General features: G+C 47.6%; 1 long non-coding RNA gene across 1 annotated transcript; it reads right to left on the reverse strand.

Annotated features, from left to right (window-relative positions):
- Nucleotides 1–4,373: 4,373 nt before the first annotated feature.
- On the reverse strand, nt 4,374–6,003 carry LOC141094941 (uncharacterized). Its single transcript, XR_012233213.1, has 3 exons — nt 5,931–6,003; nt 5,600–5,814; nt 4,374–5,198 (listed from the first exon to the last, which is right to left on the reverse strand). It is a non-coding gene; the product is annotated as an uncharacterized lncRNA (long non-coding RNA).
- Nucleotides 6,004–6,241: the final 238 nt, after the last annotated feature.

Below are 6,241 nucleotides of genomic sequence, written 5' to 3' on the forward strand. Positions count from 1 at the left end.
TTCAAGAGCTGCAGCTATTGTGGTGTTATACAGTCACCCCGCTCACATATTTCAAAGCTCTCAAAATCAACAGACAACCTTGGCACAACAGCCTGACCAAAAAACTGAGGCGGGATTCCAGGGTTGCTGAGCAGAGTTGGAAAAGATCCCACTCCAATGAGCACTTCATCACGTTCAAACAGTATCTCACTACTTTCAAGGCCACACTCGCTGCAGCAAAACAAACCTACTTTTCATCTCATATCCTCCCTGTCTCACAACCCTAAACAGCTATTCAACGCCTTCAATTCTCTCCTCTGTCTCCCAGCACCTCCTCCCTCTACACTCATCTCAGCTGAAGACTTTGCCTCATTCTTCAAACAGAAGATTGACAACATCAGAGAAAGGCTTTAGCCTACAACCCCCACAACCCCTCTTCCTAACTACCCAGCTCTCCTCCTCCAAAACCAGCTTCTCCACCATTATAGAAGACCAACTTTCTTCCCTACTCTCGAGATCACATCTCACCACCTGTACACTTGACCCGATCCCATCCCACTTCATCCCAAACCTCACTACAGTCTTCATCCCAACTCTAACCCATCTCTTCAACCTATCAATAACAACTGGTGTTTTCCCCTCATGCTTTAAACATGCCTCAATCAGACCCATCCTCAAAAAGGCCTCTCTTGACCCATCCTCTGTATCTAGCTATCGCCCCATATGACTTCTCCCCTTTGCCTCAAAACTACTGGAATAACATGTCCATTTCAAACTGTCCTTTAACCTCTCTTCCTGCTCCCTCTTCGACCATTACAATCTGGCTTCCGACCGCATCACACCACTGAAACTGCCCTAACTAAAGTCACCAATGACCTGCTGACTGCCAAAGCCAAGCGACACTACTCTGTCCTCCTTATCCTGGACCTACCTCTGCCTTTGACACAGTGGACCACTCCCTATTACTACAGACCCTCTCATCTCTTGGCATCACAGACTTGGCCCTAGCGCTCATCATATCTAATAGAATAGACCGGACATTCAGTGTCTCCCACTCACACTATCTGTCGGAGTCCCGCAAGGTTCAGTCCTAGGGCCCCTGCTCTTCTCTATTTACACCTTCAGACTGTGAAAGCTCATAGATAGGGATGGGCGAACCCGAACTGTAAAGTTCGGGACCGTACCAAACACATAGTGTTCGGTCACAAGGTCGCGAACACGGGTTTCCAAGGGAAACCCATGTTACAGTTCGGGCCAAGGGCTATTCTAATTAAACTTACCGTATTTTTCGGACTATAAGACGCACCAGACCATAAGACACACTCCAATTTTCAGAAGGAAAATAGGGAAAAAAATAATAATGTGGCAAATGGGGGTCCGTCTTACAGTCCGAATTCAGCTTACCTGGGAAGGGATCTGGCACAGGTGGAGGAGTGGTCACAGGGGTCATTCAGTGGTCCAGGTTCGCGCGGTGGCGTCTCTGTGCTGGGGCAGGTTGGTTGTGCTGGAGCAGCTGGGCTGTACTGGGGCATCTGGGCTGGGCTGTGCTGGGGCAGGAGGGCTGTGCTGGGGCAGGGGGGCTGTGCTGGGGCAGGGGGGCTGTGCTGGGGCAGGGGGGCTGTGCTGGGGCAGCTGGGCTGTGGCAGCTGTGCTGGGGCTGGGGCAGCTGTGCTGGGGCTGGGGCAGCCGTGCTCGGGCTGGGGCAGCTGGGCTGGGGCAGCTGGGGTGGGCTGTGGCAGCTGGGCTGGGCTGGGGCAGCTGTGCTGGGGCTGGGGAAGCTGTGCTGGGGCTGGGGCAGCTGTGCTGTGCTGGGTCAGCTGGGCTGTGCTGGGCTGGGGCAGCTGGGGCAGCTGTGCTGGGGCTGGGGCAGCTGTGCTGTGCTTGGGCTGGAGCAGGTGGGCTCTGTGGGGTGAGGGTGGCAGCTCTCTGTGCTCCGATGCAGGGGTGGCGGCGAACATGGATGCCGGGAAGATGGCCACCGGTCCCGGGACGGCGCATGTGCAGGTTCAGATCTCGTCCAGAGATCTTGGGGGACGAGATTCAAATCTCGGCAAGGAGATCTCGTCCCCCGAGATCTCGGGACGAGATTTGAACCTGCGCATGCGCCGTCCCCGGACCGGCGGTCATCTTCCCGGCGTCCATGTTCCCGGAGGCCACCGCAACATGGCGGCGGCCAGCAAGGAATGTGCGGGGGCCTCCGGGCTTGGAGGAAATGCTGCCCCTGCACCGGAGCACAGAGAGCCGCTACCCCTGCACCGGAGCACAGCCCGCTGCCACCACCGCACTATAGAGCCCCGCGGCACCCGCAACAGCCTCCGGAGGTTAGTATATTTCGACCATAAGACGCACCCCCCACTTTCCCCCAAAATTTTTGGGGAAAAAAGTGCGTCTTATGGTCCGAAAAATACGGTACCTGTCCGGCGACGCGTCCTCCCGTCCCGCTGTCTCCTGGCCGCATCTGCTTCTGGGACCGCTCATTAGTTGCCGGCATTAACTGACGTCACCGCATGAACACTGCCGGAAAAAGACGAAGACTGCTGAGTGCAGTGAATACTGACGGCAGTTAATGAGCGGTCCTGGAAGCAGATGCAACCGGGAGACAGCGGGACGGGAGGATGCGTCGCTGGACGGGAGGACGCATCACTGGACAGGTAAGTATAATTAGAATGGCCCATATCTGTAAAGTTCAAGTTCGGGGTTCGGAAGCAAGTTCGCGTCTTGTCCGGCCCTGAACTCAAACTTTACAAAACACTTGGGCGAACCCGCCAGTCCCGAACATCGGGGGGTTCACCCATCACTACTCATAGAATCTTACGGCTTGCAGTATCACCTCAATGCTGATGACACACAGATCTGTCTCTCTGGACCAGATATCACCTCCCTACTAACCAAAATCCCACAATGTCTGTCCAATATTTCATCCTTTTTCTCCGGCCTCTCCTCTCTGTCAATCCCTTCACTGGCTCACCATTACCCAGAGACTCCAGTTCAAAACCCTAACCATGGCATACAATGCCATACACAACCTGTCTCCTCCATACATCTGTGACCTCGTCTCCCGGTACCTACCAGCACCCAACCTCTGATCCTCACAAGAGCTCCTTTTCTACTCTCCTCTTATCTCCTCTTCCCACTATCACATACAAGCTTTCTCCCATGCATCCCTCCTCCTCTGGAACTCTGTACCCCAACATATCAGACTCTCGCCTACCGTGGAAACCTTTAACACTAGGACTACTGGACTCGTGACCCCGCCTAGAACTACTGAAAGGAGTCATTTTGACTCCTTGCTTGTTTTCGTTTATTTTTAGAGTTTCATTTGTGGTTATTTATTAATAATTATATTTTTTGTAATGTATTATTATTGTGAGATCCAACAGTAATGCTTTTGATTGTTTTTTTTCTGCTTTTCTTATTTTTCTACAGAAAATAACAATAATTATAATAGACGTTTTTCAAACTTTTTTTTTATTCAAGTGCACACATATAAACAACAACTGAAGAACAAAAAGCAGAGAAAATGTAGGTGGAGGAGCATAAAAATGAAAATATGGCGCAGAATTGACCTTCTAAACATTTGGTGTTTCGCATTTTAGGCATTGCCTTTGATTTATGGCAGTACATTGCCCACACAAACACTTACCACAAGTCTTACAATTGCCGACAGATCTATTTTTCTTGCACTTTTCTTTGATCTGGCAAAATTTTGTTTGAACCATCACTTCTGAGCATGTAGAAACTTGGGACGTGGAACCCTTTTCCCTATCTGTGACATAAGGACCACTCAACTCTCTCACAAGCGTTTGCAAAAATGCCTTGCGTGACATTTTTTGGTGGGTAATCTCCTTGAATATTATCCATGCATTTATACCCGCAAAGTCTAAGGCATTTTCAAATGCATGAACAGGCCATCTCCTTGTGCATGTTCGTGTGGTATATTTTCGTGCCATCTGATCCACTACATTTACTCCATATTTTGTTTCATTGTAAAACTTTACCGTTTCTGGAGTTTTTTTAGCGGAATCAGACGCAACAACAACATCTGGATGGACGGAACTCAAAATGACAACATTTTTGTTGGGCTTTCCTTGATATACTGTAAGTGTAAAATTGTCTTCATTTCTAAACACTTTAGTGTTGTACAATTCCTCTTTCATGGATTTTATTTCTTTAGGCACTTCTCGCCTTATCTTGTTCAGTGTTCCCACGATGGTTGTTCCTTTGCTTTTTAGCTGTTTAGCTAATTTTACTGAAGTAAAATAATTATCGGTTGTAACATTGCGACCTTTTTTCAAAAACGGGTCCAATAACTTCATTACCACATGGTCAGCTAAACGGTCCTCAGCACGGCGTGTGTCATCTTTTGCCTAGATAAGGGAAGCCATTTGCCAGATATTTGCTCTCCTTATCAACAGCTAGCCAATATTTGTGGCCATATTTATCTGGTTTGGAAGGCATGTACTGCGTGAATGGACACCTAGTTTTGCTTGGGAAAAGTTGCTCATCCACCGTTATGTATGGGCCAGGTTTGTAACACGCAATACAATTTTCAATAAACCTGTCCCACACAGTAGAAAATAGAGCAAACTTGTCCGTTTGCAGTCTCTCCGATCGAGTAGATTTCTCATCAAATCTGAGAAACCTCATAATTTCAACAAAGCGGTCCCTAGACATTGTCGCTTTGCAAAACGGTATTCCCCTGTCATTACACCAAATACTGCTAATCGAGTGACGGTTCGTGCCAGATATTCCACGAGCATAGAATATCGCAATGAATGCATCTAGCTCCTCATCGGATAGAGTAAACTGTAAATTATTGTTCCTGCATGCTTCTGCAAGCGTACAGCTCTTTATATGTGTCAATATATATGAATCAAAAAATAAACGTCATGCGCTCAAAGGACTATCGATAATGATATTTCTTCTGGCGTATCCTGTAGGGCCAGGTGCTTCTCGAAGAATATTTTGGCTGGCACGCCTACCAGGCAAGTGTTCTCCAATTTCAACAGGTTTCCATTGAATACCATCCGCTGAAACTAGTATTCCTTCAGATTCGCCTTCTCTGGTGTTTGTTGTTGCATTACCTTCGCCGCCATCGTTATCTGTTGTTCTTTCATTTCTGGGACGTTTTGCTGATTTTTTCTGTCCACGACCAGGAGGATGGTCACGAGGCAACATAACTGCATGAGCCCGATCCCCAGTTGATGTGCTTGGAATATCTGGAAAAAAGTTGATGAATATTTAGAATTTTTGTTTTGTAAGGGTCCGTGCACACTGGCTGGATTAGCGGCGGAATATCCGACCGGATATTCTCACCACAATCCGGCCCGTACCTGCCCGCTCAGGTACAGAGCGGAGTTTCATACCTGAAGCTCCGCTCCGAACCCCGGGCTGGAGCCGCTGTCTGGGATGGAGCCGTGCTCGCGCGTAAGCAAGCGCTGCTCTGTCCCTGACAGCGGCTCCAGCCCGGGGTTCGGAGCGGAGCTTCAGGCATGAGTGGGCAGGTACGGCCTGTATTGCGGCAAGAATATCCAGATGGCTATTCAGCCAGAATTCTGCTAGTGTGCACAGGCCCAAACTCAGTGTGTGGAAGAACAAATAAATACACATAACTACTTACCTTCTGGATTTGTTCCTTCTGAGTCTTCAGATTCACTTGATATGTTCTGAGGAATGAAATCTTCATCACTGCGAGAATCAAATACATGTTCCTGCAATTCGGATTCGGATTCATCCTCCGGTATGGATTGCAAAGTAGCCAGAATATCCTGAGGCTTTATCAAACGTCTTCTCTCCATATTCCTCACAAATTCCATAATTCTATATAGTTCCCTGCTGAAAAATAGAAATGAAATGAAAACTAAAAGAAATAATAACTGTTCTGCCACCTTCAAAAGTAGGTGGGCTGAATCAGTTGACAGACAGCTAAACTATTTCATAACAATTCATACCTGTATGAGTCTTCAGAGCTCCTATGTCTGCGTCTGTTCTCTTTGTCTCTTCAGCTGAACTGAAAGTAAAGTTACTATCCAGAATACTGTCTCCTGCTAGGACCTTAAAAAAACACCACCCTTCATTAGCATAAGATAAGAGCCTAGAGTAAACAAGCTATTTTGTTCAGTATTACACAGTAATACAAGCAGGTAAAACACAAGGAAAATGTGAAAAGTTGACATGTAAATTGAACTACATCTATATGAACATCAGAGTAAATAAGACAGAGTGAAAAAATTATGCACAAAACTTTATAGCAACATTTAGT

Source organism: Dendrobates tinctorius, unplaced genomic scaffold, assembly GCF_039654945.1.
Source record: "Dendrobates tinctorius isolate UK_male_01 unplaced genomic scaffold, ASM3965494v1 ptg000065l, whole genome shotgun sequence".
NCBI lineage: Eukaryota > Metazoa > Chordata > Amphibia > Anura > Dendrobatidae > Dendrobates > Dendrobates tinctorius.